Below are 19,234 nucleotides of genomic sequence, written 5' to 3' on the forward strand. Positions count from 1 at the left end.
CCTCTGATCCTGATCCTGTATTTGACCACTCTGTCCAATGACAGGATTCTAGACTTGCACAGAGTCATAAAACAACCTCACAGGAGCATGAGCTGCTGTGCATGGAATCTAAAGCCCTTTCTTTGAACCCTACCCTAATCTGCCCTCAGAGCCAGGAACTGGGTTTCATGGCCTTCAGATGTGCCCTCTCTGAAATCTATCCAGCAAGGCAGGATGCCAGGGGCATGGCCAGTTGTCAGAGCCTAGGAAGCACACAAGTGACCAAGGATACATATCTTCTGCAATTTGTCTATTTCATCCTCACAGAAACTATTTGCCAGGAGGCCTACCTAACAGAGAACATCTTGAAAATGCTTACTTTAATATACTGTTAAACAATCTCAGAAAAAAATTAAAATTTATCTTACTGAGTCAAATTTCCCCATGGAAAAATAATAAGACAATTTTCTCTTTATAGCTGTGGTATCAGCTGCAGAGAAATCCCAGTGACAACTGAGTTTCAATGATGGCTTGTTTCCATTGGATCAGCCAGAACATCTATAAGCATACTGAATTCTGCAGTATGCCACCCTTACCCACTGAAGAATAGATGCACTCATTCCCTCAGTGCTAGAGGATGTCTATCTAGTTCACTGCTATATCCACAGTGGCTGGGACAGTACTAGACAAATGGTAGGTATTCAATAAATGCACTGGATGAAAAATGAACATCCTGTTCATTTATTAGTCTTCTCTACTAATACCAGAAGCTATATGAGACAGCTTATTTATGCATAAGTACAAAAGCTCTTCTTCAAGGAACTGGCCAGGGCCCAAACTACAAGGTCAGAGAAAAGCTTGTTTCTATTGTTTGTATTTATAATGCTGGCTGTGAGGGTTGGTAGAGACTGTGGGATGTGTAATTTGTGGATAGACAATAGCATGGGTCGGGTGGGAGTTTCTATGTGATGCCACACAAAGTTGAAATACAGTGTCTCTCCAAAGCAGTGAAACTGACTTCCCTGGTATGGTTCACATAAGGAGAATGGAACTTATATAGCTCAGCCTTTCTAGCAGTAGAGCAGTCTTTGGAGCACTAGAGAAAGTTCTGGCTGACAGTGACAGCTGCAAGCCTAATAGAAGAATGGCTAAAACCAAATGGCTGTGTCTGTTCTTGACGTATACATTGGAAGCCCTGCAGGAGTAGAGGGTGCATGCTCTTGTATTGGCTCTTCTTCTCACCAGTACTACCACACTTGCAGGACCTTATGATAGTTGCAAGGTGCTTAAACCTGCATACATCCTCCCAGTTCATATCCCAGTCAGTCTCTGCTGGAGAACCACCACATCATCAGAAGATACCTGAGTCAGAAGGGACTTTAGGGCTCATCCCCTGCAGTTGTGTTTATGCTGGTTCCCTTGCTTTAGCCAGAACAGCTCTGCTTTTCATCTGTTTTCTTCATTTCACTTGAGAAAGGCAGTATATTTCTGAATAAATTACAAGCCAGCAAATATACAGGCGTTTATCTTAGAGTCAAGGAAACCAAGTCCAAAGATGTGCTGAGACGGACTTAAGACCCAAGGCAGTTAGTGGCAGAATCAAACTATGACAATGGATATTGTGTCATCAAGCCTAGCTCTGTTTCTCCACTCCATGCATTACTGCCTGTGCCAATCATTTGATATGGCCATCTTTGTTACTTAACTTTCTCCATATGTTAATGTTGTTCTCCTCACCAGTTTTTCAGGCCTTAAAGAGTGGAGCATGTCACACCTGTCTTTACAAAAACCCCAACCCCATAGAGCCCCAGCCCAGGGATTTACACCTCCTAGGTACTCAGTTGCTTTAGTGCTTGAGTGATCGCAGCTGACTGCTCCTGGCTGCCTAGAGACTGAGAGGCAGAGCCAGCTCCATCCCCTTTGCTTGGCACAGCTCTTACCTCCTTGAGTTCCAGAAATAAGCAGAACTGTGGGAAAAGTAGAATAAGAAGAATGTCTTTTAGTCCAATCCCACCACTGCTCTGCTGTCTGGTAGGCCTCTGCAGTCCTTGAGTTCCAGAAATAAGCAGAACTGTGGGAAAAGTGGAATAAGAATAATGTCTTTTAGTCCAATCCTACCACTCCTCTGCCATCTGGTACACTCCTCCAGGGTATTTTGTCTGGTTACTCAGAGGAGCACTACTAAAGCCATTCTGCCTGCCCAGGCTTAGGAGTAAGTAAAGATGCGATTGCTCCCAAACCAGCTCCACCCAGTACACAGTGTGCTCTTTGGTCCCTGCCTGTCCTCTACCACCTTCCCTTTTTTTTGGCAGGTGTAAGGAGGATTGTTGGTGGTGAAAACAGGAAGAAGGGATGTGCTAGTTAACCATTGCTGCATTAAAAACAAATGCAAACTTAGCAGCTTAAAACAATATGCATTTATTATTTCACAGTGTCCATGGATCAGGAGTCTGGGCAAATCTTATCTGACTCCTCTGCTTAGAGTCTTACAAGACCATTTTCAAGAGGCTGCAGTCTTATCTGAGACTCTAGGTCCTCTTGCAAGTCCATGTGGATTCTGGCAAAATTTATTCCTTTACATCTGTAAAATTCATAATGGCTTACTTCTTCAGGGCCAACAGAGAGGGAGTCTGCTATCTGGAATCTCTAAGCTTAGAGAAGGAATAAGCCCTCTTTTAAAGGACTACTTGATTAGGGCAGATTAGAACAGAGGTTCTGAGGTTCTGTAGATTAGAACCTTAACTTAATTTCACTTGCAAAATCCCTTCACTTATAACACAGTATAATCATGGGAGTGATATCCCATCACCTTTGTCACATCCTATTAGCAAGTCACAGGTCCTGCTCACACTCAAGAGGAGATTGTTTCACAAAGGCATGAATACCAGGAGGCAGAGGTTACAGGGGTCATTTTAGCTTGCTATTATCACAAGGGGATTACTAGAAGGATAAGTAACTTACTTATGGTTACCTCATGGCAGAACCAGGTTTCCAATCAAGAGTGTCTGAAGTTAGGGCTTCTATTCTTAACCTCTACTCCCTAACTTATATATTTGAAAAACAAACCGACTCTCATGATGTTTAATGGCAAGCAACGTATACAGGCATATTTATCTAACTAGCTGGGTATAAACTTAGGTAGCTCCTTCACTCTGTTTCTCATTCCTTCCCCCCTGTATCACCACCTGATTTTTGTGAGCATTAGTGAAAAAGTACAAAGCATTTCAAATAGTAGGTACCTATAAATGCTATTAAACTGAAATAAAAGGTAACAGTTTTGAGGAGAGGAAGTTGTCCAATTTAACCTCTTCCTCCTTCTGCCAAGTTTGGTCTAGAATGCTATGAGTATTGGTGTGATTGGAGGAAGGAAGAGGATGACTGAAAGTGAAAAGCAATGTCCGTGAGACCTCACCTCCCTCCTTCATCTCTGCTGAAGGCCAAGAGGGCACACTGGAGGAATTCTGAGCAGCACAGTTTTAGGATCACATTTCTGTTTCAGGAAACTTGCTGTGATAGTGGAATGAAAATGAGTTGAAGGATGGTAAGAAAAGAATACTAGGCCGGGCGCGGTGGCTCAAGCCTGTAATCCCAGCACTTTGGGAGGCCGAGACGGGTGGATCACGAGGTCAAGAGATCGAGACCGTTCTGGTCAACATGGTGAAACCCCGTCTCTACTAAAAATACAAAAAATAGCTGGGCATGGTGGCGCGTGCCTGTAATCCCAGCTACTCAGGAGGCTGAGGCAGGAGAATTGCCTGAACCCAGGAGGCGGAGGTTGCGGTGAGCCGTGATCGCGCCATTGCACTCCAGCCTGGGTAACGAGCGAAACTTCGCCTCAAAAAAAAAAAAAAAAAAAAAAAAAAAAAAAAAAAAAGAATACTAAATATAGAAAGCTCCTGCAGAATTTTGAGTGAGAGATAATTATTACCTAAATAAAGAGGTCAGAAGAGGGCTAGAGAGGTAGAGCCTCTACAGATATTTAGGATACAGAATCTATCGAATTTTGTGATCATTTATGTGTGAGGCGTAAAATAAATGAGCCTAAAAAGAAGTATAAAATAATCATTAAAGAGGTTGGAATAAAACCAGCAAGGTTCCTAAAGAAGATGAAATGCATTATTTTCACATGCCCCCTCACATAGGATATAGCCTCTTGCTGAGTCAGGGAAAAGAGAGGGCTTATCGGAGGGTGTGGCAGCATGTAAGGCGATTAACATCATATGTAAGACTGGGTCCTAAGGAGCCATTGCTTTTAGTTCTGAACCCTGGGACTAGCAGTAAGTATCACCTGGGGACTTGTTAGCACTTGTTTCATCCTAGACCTACTGAATTAGAAAGTAAGGGTGAGGCTCAGCCGTCTGTACAAGCTTTCCTGGTGATTTTCATTCAAATAAACTTTGAGATTTGCTATAGAGAATTCATTTTTGTTCTGAAAATACATCCATTCACAAAATCTCTGGGCACCTAGGAAAAATGAATACACAGGGTCCTTCAAAATGGGCCATTACTCAAACTGAAGTACAATTGTCTGGACAAGTAGGAAATCAGTGAGGATAAGGTTCACTTTTCTCCCACATCTGAAGATGCCAAATGATACCTTCCAGATTCTCAAGAGAAAGAAGATACTCTGACTTATATTTTGTTTGCTATTGAGTATTGCTCATAATAAAACATTTTCAAAAGGAAAGAAAAATGAAGGAAAGGAGATGAGGAGGAAAGGCCATATTATTTGGTTTTGCCTTGAGAAGTCCAGGTCCTGACTCCTCACCTTGCATTTTCAGTTACCACCTTCATAGCGTGCTCAAAGGCCTGTACCCAGAATCCTCTGGTGGTTTAGAATCTATAGGGCAACCGAGGTGTGGATTGAAGGGAGTGTCCATAAGGACCCCTTAACTCTTTCTCTCAGATTTGGTCATTCAGATAAGGATTCTAAGACCTGTGCAGATATTCACAGTTACCTGATGACTGTAGCAAGAGGAAGGACAAGGCCTGTGCTACCTTATTTTCAAGATGGAAGAGTTAAGCTAAATGTTATACCCAATATTTTTATTTTTACCTGTTCTTTCATGTCCCACAATTCCTAACCCTATAGATGATATCAGTTTAGCTCTGGAGGCAAGGGAGAGTGCTACTCACCGTATTTATTATTTGAGGGAAAGGTCTTTAAGATTTTTAGTATTGTGTTCACTTTAAAGCAAGATAAAACCAACCAAACTCATATACTCTGAAAAGTTCTATGAATATTTTTGTCTGTGTATATATGAAGCTAGCATTTTTGTGGGGAGAGTATTAAATTTGCTTTGACAGAGATATTTGAAGTAAGCAGAAGAAGGCAGTTTCTCTGACCTTAGAAATTTTTCTGGAGGAAGGTTTTGTGATCTTTCAAATGTCTTTGAGGCCCAGAGAAAAAGCTATCTTTCTGAAGAAATGGAAAGACTCAGTCCCACCATTCTTTAATGGCTTTCTTCCATCTTCAAATTAGGGGGTATTAAATAAGTTGGAATTTTTCTTTCCAAATGTTTTCTTGTTTATACAATGGTAGGCCAGAGATTCCGCAGCTTTATTTTCCTTCTGCACAAAATTAATTCCTTGACTTTTAGTGTTTCCTTCATTCTTTCTTTTTTCATTTGAAAAAAATACATTACTCAAAGGCAAACAGAATGTGAGCCAGAGGCATCTTATTTCTCTAAAATATTTGGAAAGTTTCATTTGGCAACTTCAGGTGGAACAGAAAGGTAAGACTTTTCCTCACTGTGATCTTAAATATCCAGCCAACTGTACTTCTGTTTGAGTCCTGCCCATTCAGAGAGGTATAAATCTGTTTTGTCTGACTTCCCAAAGGTTATATGAATGGGTGCATTTTCAGAAACACACATAGTACAAAACTTTTTGAAAAAAATACCATAAATTGTTCTCTTGATTTCAAATAATTATGGTACCCTTTTATCACAACTTGAACCAAAATGCTCATTCTCTAACTGAAATGCACTTCCTTGTTTATTCCCTTACATAAGATATAATTTTGTCTTGAACATAATCCTCCTCCTCTGTACTTTTTTTAGTAACCGAAAGTAATTTTCAGATTTATTTTGAAAGTCAAATGATTTCTCATAACAGTCCTACTAAATATATTTGGGGAGGATTTGGAATAATTGTTTTTCAAACAGAAAGTAATGGCAAATAAGGGTGAGGTGATGGATTAACACTACACAGGGAATCCCTGTTTATGCTAGATTAGAATTTATTCATTCATTCAGTAAATATTCAGTAATGTTCACATTACTAATCTGGTTCTTCATATACTGGAATATAGTTATTTTCATTATACTCCATGTGACTTTTAAAGGGATAATTTTATCCCAGTATTTTCCTGATTCTCCCATCATGCATCCCAAACTCAATCACACTATCAGGAGGGAACCTTATACTACTTTGTATCCAAAGGCAAAGAAGAAAGAAAAAAAGCAAAGGAAAGTAGAAAAGTAACAGGAGTCTAGAAAAAGCATACTAGAATGATTTTCACCCTTCAGCTATAATAGATAAAAATGAAAGTTTTCCCAAACCAGAACTAACATTTTCCCTTGCTTCCAATTAAACAATGACTCTTACACAAGACTCTGTGTACTTTCACTTTATGTAAGTCCTGATTCACAAAACCTTGGCATAAAAAACTGAGTAACTTCAGAAGCTCAAGACCTTATTATAACTGAAATATCTATTGTAAAGTTGGTAAAGTGCTTTCCTATTTAAATTAAGAGGATAAAAGAATATTAGAGCTAGAAGATGTAGAGATTATCTACTTCAGGGATCCAGATAGGTTTTATCTCATATTGTTTAATATAGGTTCTATTATTATTAGATATAGTAAGGCCAACAGATTAGGAGATGACTTCCAGTGGAAAGATAGTTATATTCACACATCCTGAGAGAAGGGGGCATGCCACAAGCACACATGGGGAAGCACCAGGGCCAGTTCGGAGACAAGGGAGAGGGGAGAACTGCAGGAAAGAACGTTACTATTTTTGTTTCTGTAGGAAGGAACAAGTGACATAGTGGAAAAAGGTTTAGGATTAGCTAGTTAGAATAATTTCAGCAGATTCTGGGGAATTGGTACTATCCCTGGTTGTTTGGTACCTGGCCTTGGGGTGCTTAGAGCAAGTGGATACTGGCTCAGAATATGAGAGCTCTAATAAAAGAAGTGCTTGGGGGGTGAGCTTTTGATTGGTTGGCTTGCATTTGAATTGATTGGCTCAGTTGGCAGTGTACTCCTGGGCAATATCTTTACCATGTCTAGGAATGGATTAACCCTGAGAAGGGGAATCTCTCTAGGGTCAGCAAGGCAGTAGTCTAACATTTCTGAATTTCCAAGGTTGGGCAGAGTATTCCAAGGATTTTAACAGGAGATTTCCCTTGGCTTAGATGGATGTGACATGACAAAAATTCGCAGCTCTCTAGGCTCCTTGTTTCTCCCTCTTAAACTCTCAAACAAAAGCGGTAGTTCAAAGGAAATTGCCCAAGTACTCATGATTCCCACAGTAGGGCAGAAATTATTTAGACACATGGCTGACCCTGACTGCCTCTTCAGTGCTATTGCTGGACACTTAAAAAGCCCACACAAATGGCAAACCAGAAGTAAAGCAAATTTGTGAAGTAGATGTAATTTTCCTTTCATGGGTTTAAATTTCCCCTAGAAATTCTCTACTCTCTTTACACCTATTTTCTGGAGCCATACCATAGTACATGCATTCTCCCAGTTAGATGCCCAGGAACTTCCAAATTTAGCACTTGTTCCTGTCCTTCCATTTTTGGATGTCATTATCCACTTCACATCTTAATCACAAAACCTGCTCAAATTTCAGCTAAAATACTATGGTGGGGTGTGGGTGTGTAGGCTACAATGTTACTGAAAGAGAACCTAGCATTCTCACAAAACAGTCCATTAGGTTACATCTGTCTATAATTAGCTGGATAATACCTTGGGTCCAAAAGGAAGAATACAGTTTAGAGAAATGTCAATGGATTAGGAATAGGAGAATAGAGAATTCTAAGTTCTGTCCATGACATTTGGGGCAGGTTCCAGGGAGAAGGGTTGTGATTACTTTCTTAGGAGAAGAAACTCTTGCAAAATAAAAGTGAGAAAGTGTTAGGGAAATGCTGTCTGTTCTGTTTAAGAATGGTTCTGACTTTATAACATTTTTATTTCCTGAGAAAACATGCGTAGGCAAATATAGTGAGCTACACACACCCAAGAGAATTGAACAGATGATATGCTTTGCACAATGCAAGTTGCAAATGCCAAAGTTCATTCTTATGCTGTAATATTCAACATCAATAGTTAAGAATGCCCTGGGTAAGTTATTTGCCTGACTAAGAAAACAGCATCCTGTTTTTTATAAGTATGTTTAGGGGGTGAAAATTGCTTTTGTCATTTTGTCTCATTTTTATAAGATATTTGATTCTGTTTGAGGCTAGCTAATGAATTTGGGTTTGTTCTGATTTGTAAGTGACCTTTGGATGAATCTACAGTTGTTCCTGGAATTTATACCACAGGGATTCCCTTTTCTGTCCTCCTTACTTAATTACCAAACATATCACACATAAATGTGATGGGAGGGCAGAGAAACATTTAAGTTACTTTCAAAAGGAAGCTTCTGTTGGAAAATGTTTGAGCTACATCCAACTTGTGGGTTTTTAAAAATCTAATTCAAGCATTCTTTTATAATTTACCCATCCTGATAAATTATTACTCAAAATCACTTAGGCTTATTGTTCTCCAGAGTACTGGTGGTAACCCAACAAACAGTCACTTAAATGTTGCCTCTCACTTCAATATTTGGTAACTCAGCCACACTATTTAATGAAATGCTTCACGTGAAAGGTCACCCCTGAGACACCAGTGCCTGAGAGAGGAAAATTTCTTACCAAGCTGAAATGTTAGTTTCTAGGATCTAGTATGGCAAGTTTGCGCCCTTTCTATTCATGTAACATTTTAGAGATAGAAAATGAAGTGAAGAAGCTGCTTTCAGAAGCTATGGATGTTTGTCCCCTTGGTGACCTGAATGACAAATATGGGTAGGATGGCAAAGAGAAAGTGATAAGCCTGCTGGAATATCAGCAGCTGTCCTTCCGGATGCATCGTCTGCATTGTACTAAAAACACATGGAAGTTGTTTTCCACAGAGGCAGAGCTCTGCTCTAAGCTTGGCCCCAGATCAGTTCATACTGGGTAATTATTGGAGAATGTTTTCTCCATGCCACTGTTATTAAGCCACTTTATTGCTAAAAAAAAATCCCATGGTGTGGTGGACAGAATAAGGGACCCTAAAAGATGTCTATGTTCTAATACCCAGAACCTATGAATATGTTACCCTACATGCAAAAGGGCCTTTGTTGCTGTGATTAAAATAAAGGACCTTGAGTTGGGAAGATTAGGTCCTATTACCCAGGTGGACTCAATATAATCATGTTCTCAAAAGCAGAGAGCCTTTTCTAGACGTGGAGATAGAAAGAGAAAGAGTGCAAGGAGGGAGAGAAAACGTGATAATGGAAGAAGGGTCAGAGAGGTGAAGTGGAAGAAGAGATTTTGAGCATGAGAGGCACTCTCACTGCTTGACTCACTACTTACTGACTCAGAGAACTCCAAATCTACCATGACTGTTCCTGCTACTATGCCTTTTCTCATATGGTTCCTCCTTCGGTTCTTTCATCTAAATCTTAGCAATCTGTGGTCTACATCCCACTCCAGAACAAAGCCAGTTCCAACCCATACTGTTTCTTCTACTTTTGCACTCCGTACTACTTACTTTACTATGTTACACACACAGCACAGAGATTCACAAATTTATTGTTCTAAGGATTTCTTTATACTCTTAAAAATTATTGAGGACCCCAAAGATCTTTTGCTAATGTAAGTTATAGCTATACCACTTAATGTACTAGAAATTAAAAACAAAAATATTTCTAATAATGTTATTAATTTATTTTAAAATAACCCATTTCATGTTAACATAAAAAATATGTTAAAAAATAAAGAGAGCTATATTTTCCAAAACAAGAAAAGCTAATGAGAAGTGTTGTGTTGTGTTATATTTTTGTAAATCTCTTTTATGTCTGGCTTAATAGAAGACAGCTGGAATTTCAGCCTACGTTTCATCTATTGTTATGTATTGTTTTGATTAAAGTATTTGAAGCAATCTGGCCTCAAACAGTTTGTAGTTGTAACAGGGAAATTATTTTAAAAGCTTTCCAGATAACTCTATGTTTTTGATCAATAAGTGCTAGTTTATTAAAGGTTAATTGCAACGTGGAATCCAAAATATCAATTAATACTCTATTACTTTAAAATCCAGTCACTTCCCCCTGTACTTTGAAGGAAATTTTTAACCCATATATGATTTTGGAGTATGCATGATTGTTCATTTGGAAAATGTTGGTTTATTGAGTTATACAAATCTTTTAAGTATTGACACAATTTATTAGGCCATATGAAAAAATAATCGGACTTTTAAAAATCAACACCAATATTATCAGATAAGTATTTACATATTGAAAGGGCATCAAGTCACAGTGGTAGACATAGGATTTCAAAAGTTCTAATTTTCTCTTGACAGCTCAAATTTGATTGCTGTCAACAAATACTGCCATTTTTTTTTTAATGTGGCAGGCTCATTTCATTCATTTTTTTAAAAGATACTATCAAAAACCAAGCCTGAACACCCAAACTGACTCAGTTTCTCAATCATTATCTCATGAAAAATGTGGCTAGTTCAACATGCAACTCAAATTGCAATGAGGAAAGGCATTGACATATGATGTCTTTGCTTTCGACTTTCAGCAGGACACAGATATTCGTTAAAATGAGCATCAAAGTTCCAAAGGGACTGTCTAACATTCTTTGGATTAGAGCAATTACATCCACGTGCATGCACCAGCACCACAAGCGGATATTGCCTTATAGAGACCCTGCTTGGCATAAGACAGCAGGAAGTCAAAGCTGAAGACAAAAATCACACTGACCTTGAAACTTTTTCTCTCTCTCACCTCCTAAGTGATGAATATTAGGAAATGAAGGCAGCCAAAGGAGGAAGGTACTTTTAGAGTGTATATGTTTTATTAAAATGATAGCATAATTATGATTTAGGGAAGGGAAAGGGCACAGTAATAGCTACAATACAGGATGTTTTGGGAATTAAATGATTTGATATATATTAGGAGCTTAGCATAATGTTTGGTTTGTTGAGGACTCAATAAAGATTGTTATTATTACTATCATTAGGAAGAAAGGAGAAAGAGGAAAGGGAGGAGGAAGTCGATTTGTAGTCAAATTAATCTGATTGTATGTAGCATTGGTCTATTTACAGTGTAGTAAGTTACTCTTGGTGAATCTGGGATTTCAGGTGGTTTTCATCATGGCCACTGGGGATGGCCACAAATCCATCATTTGATATTAATCCTTTGTAGAATGATGTTTTTGATGAGGAGAGTGATTGTGGCATAGTCACCACCATGAAAAGGGCTGAGTCTTTCTATTTAATTAATAAAGTCTCCATCTATTTGGTATATTTCCTTCAAAGAAGGACAGTGTATCTAATTGCTTTCTTGTGGACACTATCAACAAATCTATTGACCAATAGTGTCTTTAGAGGCAGGAGATAAATCACCACTACATCTCTGAAGTTAAACACCCCCAAAAAATCCTGATGAGGTTCACCATAGGAGAAGGACCTATTTGAAAGAAAATTTATGGTTAAAAGGATTTTAACATTTTCTTCATCTAAGAAAGGATATATGTAGATTAAGAAATGTTTCATCTTCTTTTTACGATTATTGGATTATATAAGAGCTGTCAGCAAAATGCTTGAAAAAATTGTCTTCCTGATTTTGTTTACGGTTTTATAAAGACTAATCATATTGACTAGGCTAACTTTACCATTGGTGGTCATTTTTTCCTATCTAGCAGTGTTATTGGATACATGGGAGTGATTCATATGATCCTGCTTATATGACAGCAAAAGCAGAAAAATAGTACATGATACATGTGGTATAACTTGGCTGGAGAAATGTATAAATATGGATATAAAATTACAATGGGAGACAAAATTTCCAGTGAGTAAACAATTCTGCATAATATGTACAAGGCCAGGAATGCCATACCCTGCTACATAGACACATCAGAGGAAGCAGAAATAGACAAATGGAGTGGGATGCTGGGTTAGATCTCATTTCAAAAATGTAACTGATTTGAAAGAACATGGGCATTGGTACCAAATAAACCTGATTCTAAAACCTAGTACTGCTTCTTTGTCTTACTAAGTTTTAACAAATTAGGCACTTAAAATCTACTAAAGTGATAGTTTTTCTCATTTATAAAATAATAACAGTAACAATATTACCTACTATACGATTGTTGTGAAAACTGATGTAATAACATATGGGACAAACCTAGTATGGTGCATAGTAGGATAAGTTCTCAGTAAACAGCAGTTAGATATGGCCAATTAAGAAAAAAACTGATGTCGGCAAGATGACTTACTAAAGGAACCTAACACTTGTTCCCCCGCAATACACAAAGAACACAACAACAAATAACTACATTTCAAGGAGAATATCTGAAGGTGGGCAATCAAGTACAATAGAGAAGGGGCAGAGAACCTGTGGAGCGTAGAAACTCAGGATGGCCACATAAAAATGAAAATGAAATGCCCTGATTTTACCACCCTATCTCCCCAGTCAGGATCAGCTTAGAACAGGAGGGATTCTCTGCAGAGAAAAGGTAAGCAGGAGGCTCCCAGCAGCCCTCACTAAAACTATGGACACCTATAGTCTTTTTTTTGAAGAACCCTGAAGTCCTCCCAGTACCTGAAACCAGTCTAGGGAGCTGCCTGGAGTTCACGTAGCTGCATGACTCCAAAGAAGGAGCACACATTGTGCCCTTTCCCTTACCATGATCTAAGCTGCTATATGGTACAATCTTGAGACTAGAGTCACTACTAAAGTGTGTCCTTCTCTGGGGTCTATTAGCCACTGCATCTGCTCATCTCTGAAGTACTGCCACCATTATAGTGCACCAACACAAGGCAGTGTACCACTCCACAACAGAGCAGCTATACATCCCTATACCCTGGGAATAGACTGCCTAAGAAGCTCTCCATCTTCTCCACCCCAGTGGCTGCAGTAACCCAGCCTTGGCTACTTGGAACCTAGGCCCAATGAAACATCCATAACTCCAGTGCCTGAGCCCACATGGCAGTCTACCTCCCAAGGAACAGGCACCGATGGTGTACAAAACAGCTCAGCACCCCCTCCCTCAGCAGGGAAGCTACATCCAGCTATGGTACAGCAGCCCCTATGTACCTACAATGCATGGAGCAAGCAGCTCAGTGCCCCTGCCTGCAGCTGAGTGCTTGCACCCAACCCTAGCAAAACATCTCCTATGTGCTTCTAACATGTGGACCAGCCTGGTACCCCTCCCCCAGTGAGGAGGATACACCCAACCAAGCAGAGCAGTTGCACAAACACCTGGAGCCTCAGCCACTGAAGTATTCATAGGCATTGCTGACATTGACTCTAGGTGAAGAAACAGCAGAGACTATACTACTGAACCCACCCAGAACCAAAACCTACATACCCTACCCAACTGACACCCTAGGACACATCTGCAAGCAAAATATCTTACTCCAGACTAGCTATTCTGTGAAATTGGAAGAGGCTATTATTTCATCAAATGCACAGATATCAATGTAGGTACACAAGAAAGAGGAAAAAGCAATGATACATGACACTATGAAAGAAACACAGTATCTCTCCAGTAATTGACACCAAAGACACAGAAATTTACAGATTGCCTAGAAAACAATTCAAAATAATTACCTTAAGAAACTCAATGAGATACGAGAGAATATAGACAAAAAATTCAATGAAATTAGAAAAACAATTTATGATATGAATGAAAAATTCAAGAGACAGATATCATTAAAAAAAGAAATCTTGGGGCTGAAGACATCAAAGACAAATAGAAAATACAGTTGAGAGCTTCAATAGCAGACTAAATGAAGCAGAAGAAAAAAAAAATTGAACTTGAAGACAGGTCTTTTGAAATAACCCAGCCAGAGGAGGAAAAAAAAAAAAAAGAATGAAAAAGAGCAAGGAAAACCTACAAGGCCTATGAGATACCATTAATCCAAAAATATTCACATAATGGTAATTACACACGTAGAAGAGATGAAAAAGGGCACAGGAAGCTTATTTAACAAAATCGTAACTGAAAATTTCCCAAGAATTGATAGAAATATATGCACATCCAGATCTATGAAGCTCAGGAACCTCAGTTAGATTTAGACCAAAGAGGTCCTCTCTAAGGAACATGGTAATCAGACTGTCAAAAGTCAAAGACAAAGGGACTTTTATAACTCTAAGGTTTTTTTTGAAATCCCCAAGGTACCAACAAGCAAACAAACAAACAAACAAAATAGAGCAGATAAAAGCAGCAAGAAAAAAGTGTCAAGTCACATATAAGAAAATTTCCAGTAGACAACAGATTTCTCAGCAGAAACTCTGCAAACCAGGAGAGAGTAGGTTCAGATATTCAAAGTGCTGAAAGAAAAAAAAAAAGCTTTTAGCCAAGAATACTATACCCAACAAATCTATCCTTCAGATGTGAAGAAAAAATAAAGTATTTTCCAGACAAGCAAAACCTGAGGAACTTAAGCACTAGACAAGCCTTATAAGAAATGCTTCAGGGAGTCCCTCAACCAAAAGTGAAAGGACATTAATTATTACCATGAAATCATATAAAAGTATAACTCATTGGTAGAGGTAAACTCATAATAAAATTCAGAATACTTTATTACTGTAATGGTGGTGCATAGTTTTTCAAATCTTTAGTGTGAAGGCTAAAACTTAAAATATTTCTATGTTCACTGCAGCAACAACAGCAAAGACATAGAATCAACCCAAATGCTCATCAATGATAGACTGGATAAAGGTAATGTGATACACATACACTATGGAATACTATGCATCCATTAAAAACGAATGAGATCATGTCCTTCATAGGGACATAGATGGAGCTGGCTGCTGTTATTCTCAGCAAACTAACACAGGAACAAAAAACCAAATACCACATGTTCTCACTTACAAGTGGGAGTTGAATGATGAGAACACATGGACGCATGGTATGGAACTATACACACTGGGGCCTATGAAGGTATCTAGGGAGAGCATCAGAAAAAATAGCTAATGGACGCTGGGGTTTATACCTAGGTGATGAGTTGATCTGTGCAGCCTGATATGGTTTGGCTGTATCCTCACCAAATCTCATCTTGAATTGTAGCTCTCATTATTCCCACATGTTGTGGGAAGGACCCAGTGGGAGATAACTGAATCATGGTCGTGGTTTCCCCCATACTGTTCTTGTGGTAGTGGATAAGTCTCATGAGATCTGATAGTTTTATAAGAGGTTTCCCCTTTCTCTTGGCTCTCATTCTCTTATCTGCTGCCATGTAAGATGTGTCTTTCGCCTTCTGCCATGATTGTGAGGCCTCCCCAGCGATGTGGAACTATGAGTCCGTGAAATTTCTTTTTCTTTATAAATCACCCAGTCTCGGGTATGTTTTTATCAGAAGCATGAAAACAAACTAATACAACCACCACGATACATATTTACTATGTAACAATCCTGCACATTCCTCAGAATTCAAAAGTTGAAGGGAGAAAAAAAGGAATCACCACTAGAGAACACCAGAATCAGTATTTTAAGCCAGGCTCCTCTAATTTCAGAGTGCCCACTAATTACTGCCGGATATTTTCTCTTAGTTCCATCAGACCATCGGAAATAATTCTCTAGTAGAACAAAGTATACAGTTTCAAAGTAATTATTTTGTTTTTTTAAAGTCTCTTCCAAGAATTGTGAGTTCTTCAAGGGCAAGGCCAATGTTCAGTGTTGATTTAGTAAATTAATGATGACTTGTTACTAAAGCCCTCAAAATGATTCAGGGTTTAGGAACTGGGTCTACAAATTAGCATTAACTGAAGTAGAGATTGGGAATGAGTTGGGGATGGATTTATAAGTGGACAGACAAGCTTGAGGGAGCCAGGAAAACAAGGGAAATAAGGCTGTCATTTGCAGGCTGTCTCCAAGTCAAATTGTGCAGTAAATTTTTGCCTATATTTCATTTCTGTGCTCCCCTCTTACTGTTCCCTCTTCTCAGGTGGGCTGAGCTCTTTAAAAAGTAAAACATCATTAATGGGAACAAAAAAAATTCAAAATGTTCAACAATAATCATAGTTATAAGTTATTAAGAAATATACCATATCAAAGATATAAATAAAGGGAAAAAATTACAAATTTTAGTGTAGTGTAAAAGTCTAGAATATTTGTAAGCAACCAATGTAAAGTTAACAGTCTAAAATAGTCTTTTATAAGACTATTTTATAAGGATTTTTGAAATCCCCAAGGTACCAAAAACAACAAAAATAGAGCAGATACACAAATTAGAAAGGGAAAGGAATCAAAGCTTATGATTACAGAAAAACCACCAAGCTACAAAGGTAAACAAGAGAGGAAAAAATAGACAAAAGATCTACAGAATAACCAGAAATGATTAACAGAATGGCAGGAACAAGTGCTTACCTATGAAAAATAACTTTGAATGTTTTTGATTAAGTTATCCAATTAAAGAATAATATCCAACTATATGCTACAAAGACATTCACTCCATCTGTAAGGTATACATAGACTGAAAATAAAGGGATGGAAAATGATGTCCCATGTAAATGGAAACAAAAAGCAGGAGTAGCTATAGCTATGTCAGATAAATATAGACATTAAGTAAAAAACTGTAAAAAGAATCAAAGATGGTCATTATATAATGATGAAGGAGTCATTTCAGCAAGAGGATATAATAAATTGTAAATACATATGCACTCAATGCCAGAGCACCTAAATATATAAATCAAATAATATTCTATCTAAAAGGAGAGATAGACTGCAACACAAGAATTGTAGGGGACTTAGCATTCCACTTTTAGCAATGCACAGATCATCCAGACAGAACCATCAAAGAAACATGAGATTTAAAATACACTGTAGATCAAATGAATCTAACAGATATTTGCAGAACATTATATCCAACAGCTGCAGAATACACATCCTTTTCATCAGCACATGGAACTTTCTCCAGGATAGCTCATGTTTTAGCTCATAAAACAAGGCTCAACAAATTTTTTAAAACTGAAATTATATCAAGTATTTTTTCTGACCACAATGAAATTAAACTAGAAAACAATAACAGGAGGAACTCTGGAAACTACACAAAGACATAAAAATTAAACAACATGCTCCTGAACAACAAATGGGTCAATAAAGTAATTTTAAAATAAATTTTAAACATTCTTGAGATAAATGAAAATGGGAATGCAACATACCAAAATCGATGAGATACAGGAAAAGCAATTCTAACAGTGAAGTTTATAGCAATAAAAACTTACATTAAAACATTAGAAAGGTCCTAAATAAACAACCTAATATTGCACCTCAAGAAATCAGAAAAACATGAACAGGCCAGGCACAATGGTTTATTCCTGTAATCCCAGTGCTGTAGGAGGCTAAGGCAAAAGGATCACTTGAATTCAGGAGTTTCCAACCAGCTTAGGCAAAAAGTGAGACCATGTCTAAACACACACACATACACAAATTAGCTAGGTGTGGGGTTATGCCCCTATAGTCTTAGCTACTCAGGAGGCTAAAGTAGGAGGATCACTTGAACTCAGGAGTTTGAGGCTGCAGTGAGCTATTATTGCCACACTGCACTCCAGCCTGTGTGACAGAGCAAAACTGTGTTTCAAAACCAAAAAAAAAAGTAGAAAGAAAAAAATAAAGATCAGAGCAGAAATAAACAAATAAAGACATAAAAAGGCAAAGATCAGCCAGACAAAGGGTTGGGTTTTTTTCGAAAATATAAAAAAAATTGACAAATATTTAAGCTAGACTAAGCAAAAAGAGACAAAATTTAAATACATAAAATCAGAGATAAAAAGGAGACATTACAACTGATACCTCAGAAATATTTAAAATGATAATAGACTATTATAAATAACTATAGGCCAACAAATCAAAAAACCTAGAAAAAAATGGTTAAATTCCTGGACACATACAATCTTACTAATTGAATTATAAGAAATAGAAAATCTGTACAGACCAATACTGAGAAATGGGATGAAATGAATAATAAAATGTCTCCCGAAAAAGAAAAGCCCAGGACCAGAAGAAGTCACTGATGAATTCTACCAAACATTTAAAGAACTAGTAACAATCATTCTAATACTCCCAAAAAATTAAAGAGGGAACTCTTCTAAACTCATTCTGTAAGGCACTACAACAAAAGAATAGAAAATGAAAGACTAATGGCTCTGATGAACATAGATGCAAAAATCAACAAAATACTAGCAAGCTGAATTTAATAGCTCATTTAAACAATTTTGGAGAGAGATCCAAGATGGCTGATCACTAGCAGCTTGGGATTGTAGCTCCCAGAGAAAGCGCACAGAACGAGAGGACACCACACTTTCAGATGAATTTTTGTTACCCATGGACCGGAAGATTCCCAGTGGAGGAGCCCCATGGGTCGCCAGGGCGACTCTTGTGGCCGGCGTAGTGGTTTTGCCAGCGCCCCAGCGTGGCAGTTCTTGGTGCAGAGTAAACGGGACTGGGTCCCCTTTTGGTTGATGTTTGGAGCTCCAGGAAGGCAGAGTCGCCCATTTACCTGATTGAAGAAGGGACTCAAGAGGGAAGCCAGACTGGAGATTCCCAGGCAGAAAAGTGCCACGAAGCTTAAGGCCGCTGTTTTGGCCGGCGCAGTGTGTTGCTCAGATATCAGCGCTGGTAATCAACAAGTTGGACATTCACTCAGAGACCTAATTTGAAAGTAGGCAATTACAAAGACGACAGGTGGATGAACTCACAATGATGGGAAGAAACCAGCGTAAAAAGGCTGAGAATACCCAAGATCAGAATGCCTCTCCTACAGGGGATCACAATTCCTCATCAACAAGAGAACAAGGCCTGATGGAGAATGAGTGCGTTCCATTAACAGATTTAGGCTTCAGAAAGTGGATAATAAGGAACTTTAGTGAACTAAAAGAACATGTTCTAGCTCAATGTAAAGAAACTAAGAACCTTGAAAAAAGGTTTGACGAAATCCTAACGAGAATAGGCAACTTAGAGAGGAATATAAGTGAATAAATGAAAATGAAGAACA

General features: G+C 38.3%; 1 protein-coding gene across 1 annotated transcript in view; it reads right to left on the reverse strand.

The window, feature by feature from the left end:
- ATP8B4 (ATPase phospholipid transporting 8B4 (putative)) overlaps positions 1-19,234 on the reverse strand; it is a 397,582-nt gene that overhangs the window by 8,713 nt on the left and 369,635 nt on the right. Inside the window, exon 30 of the transcript XR_001105656.2 lies at positions 1,920-2,050. The gene's annotated coding sequence lies outside the window, so the exon portion shown is untranslated. The remainder of the gene's footprint in view (positions 1-1,919; positions 2,051-19,234) is intronic.

Source organism: Aotus nancymaae, unplaced genomic scaffold (genome assembly GCF_030222135.1).
Source record: "Aotus nancymaae isolate 86718 unplaced genomic scaffold, 86718_ANA_hifiasm-v0.15.2.pri h1tg000062l, whole genome shotgun sequence".
Taxonomy (NCBI): Eukaryota; Metazoa; Chordata; class Mammalia; order Primates; family Aotidae; genus Aotus; species Aotus nancymaae.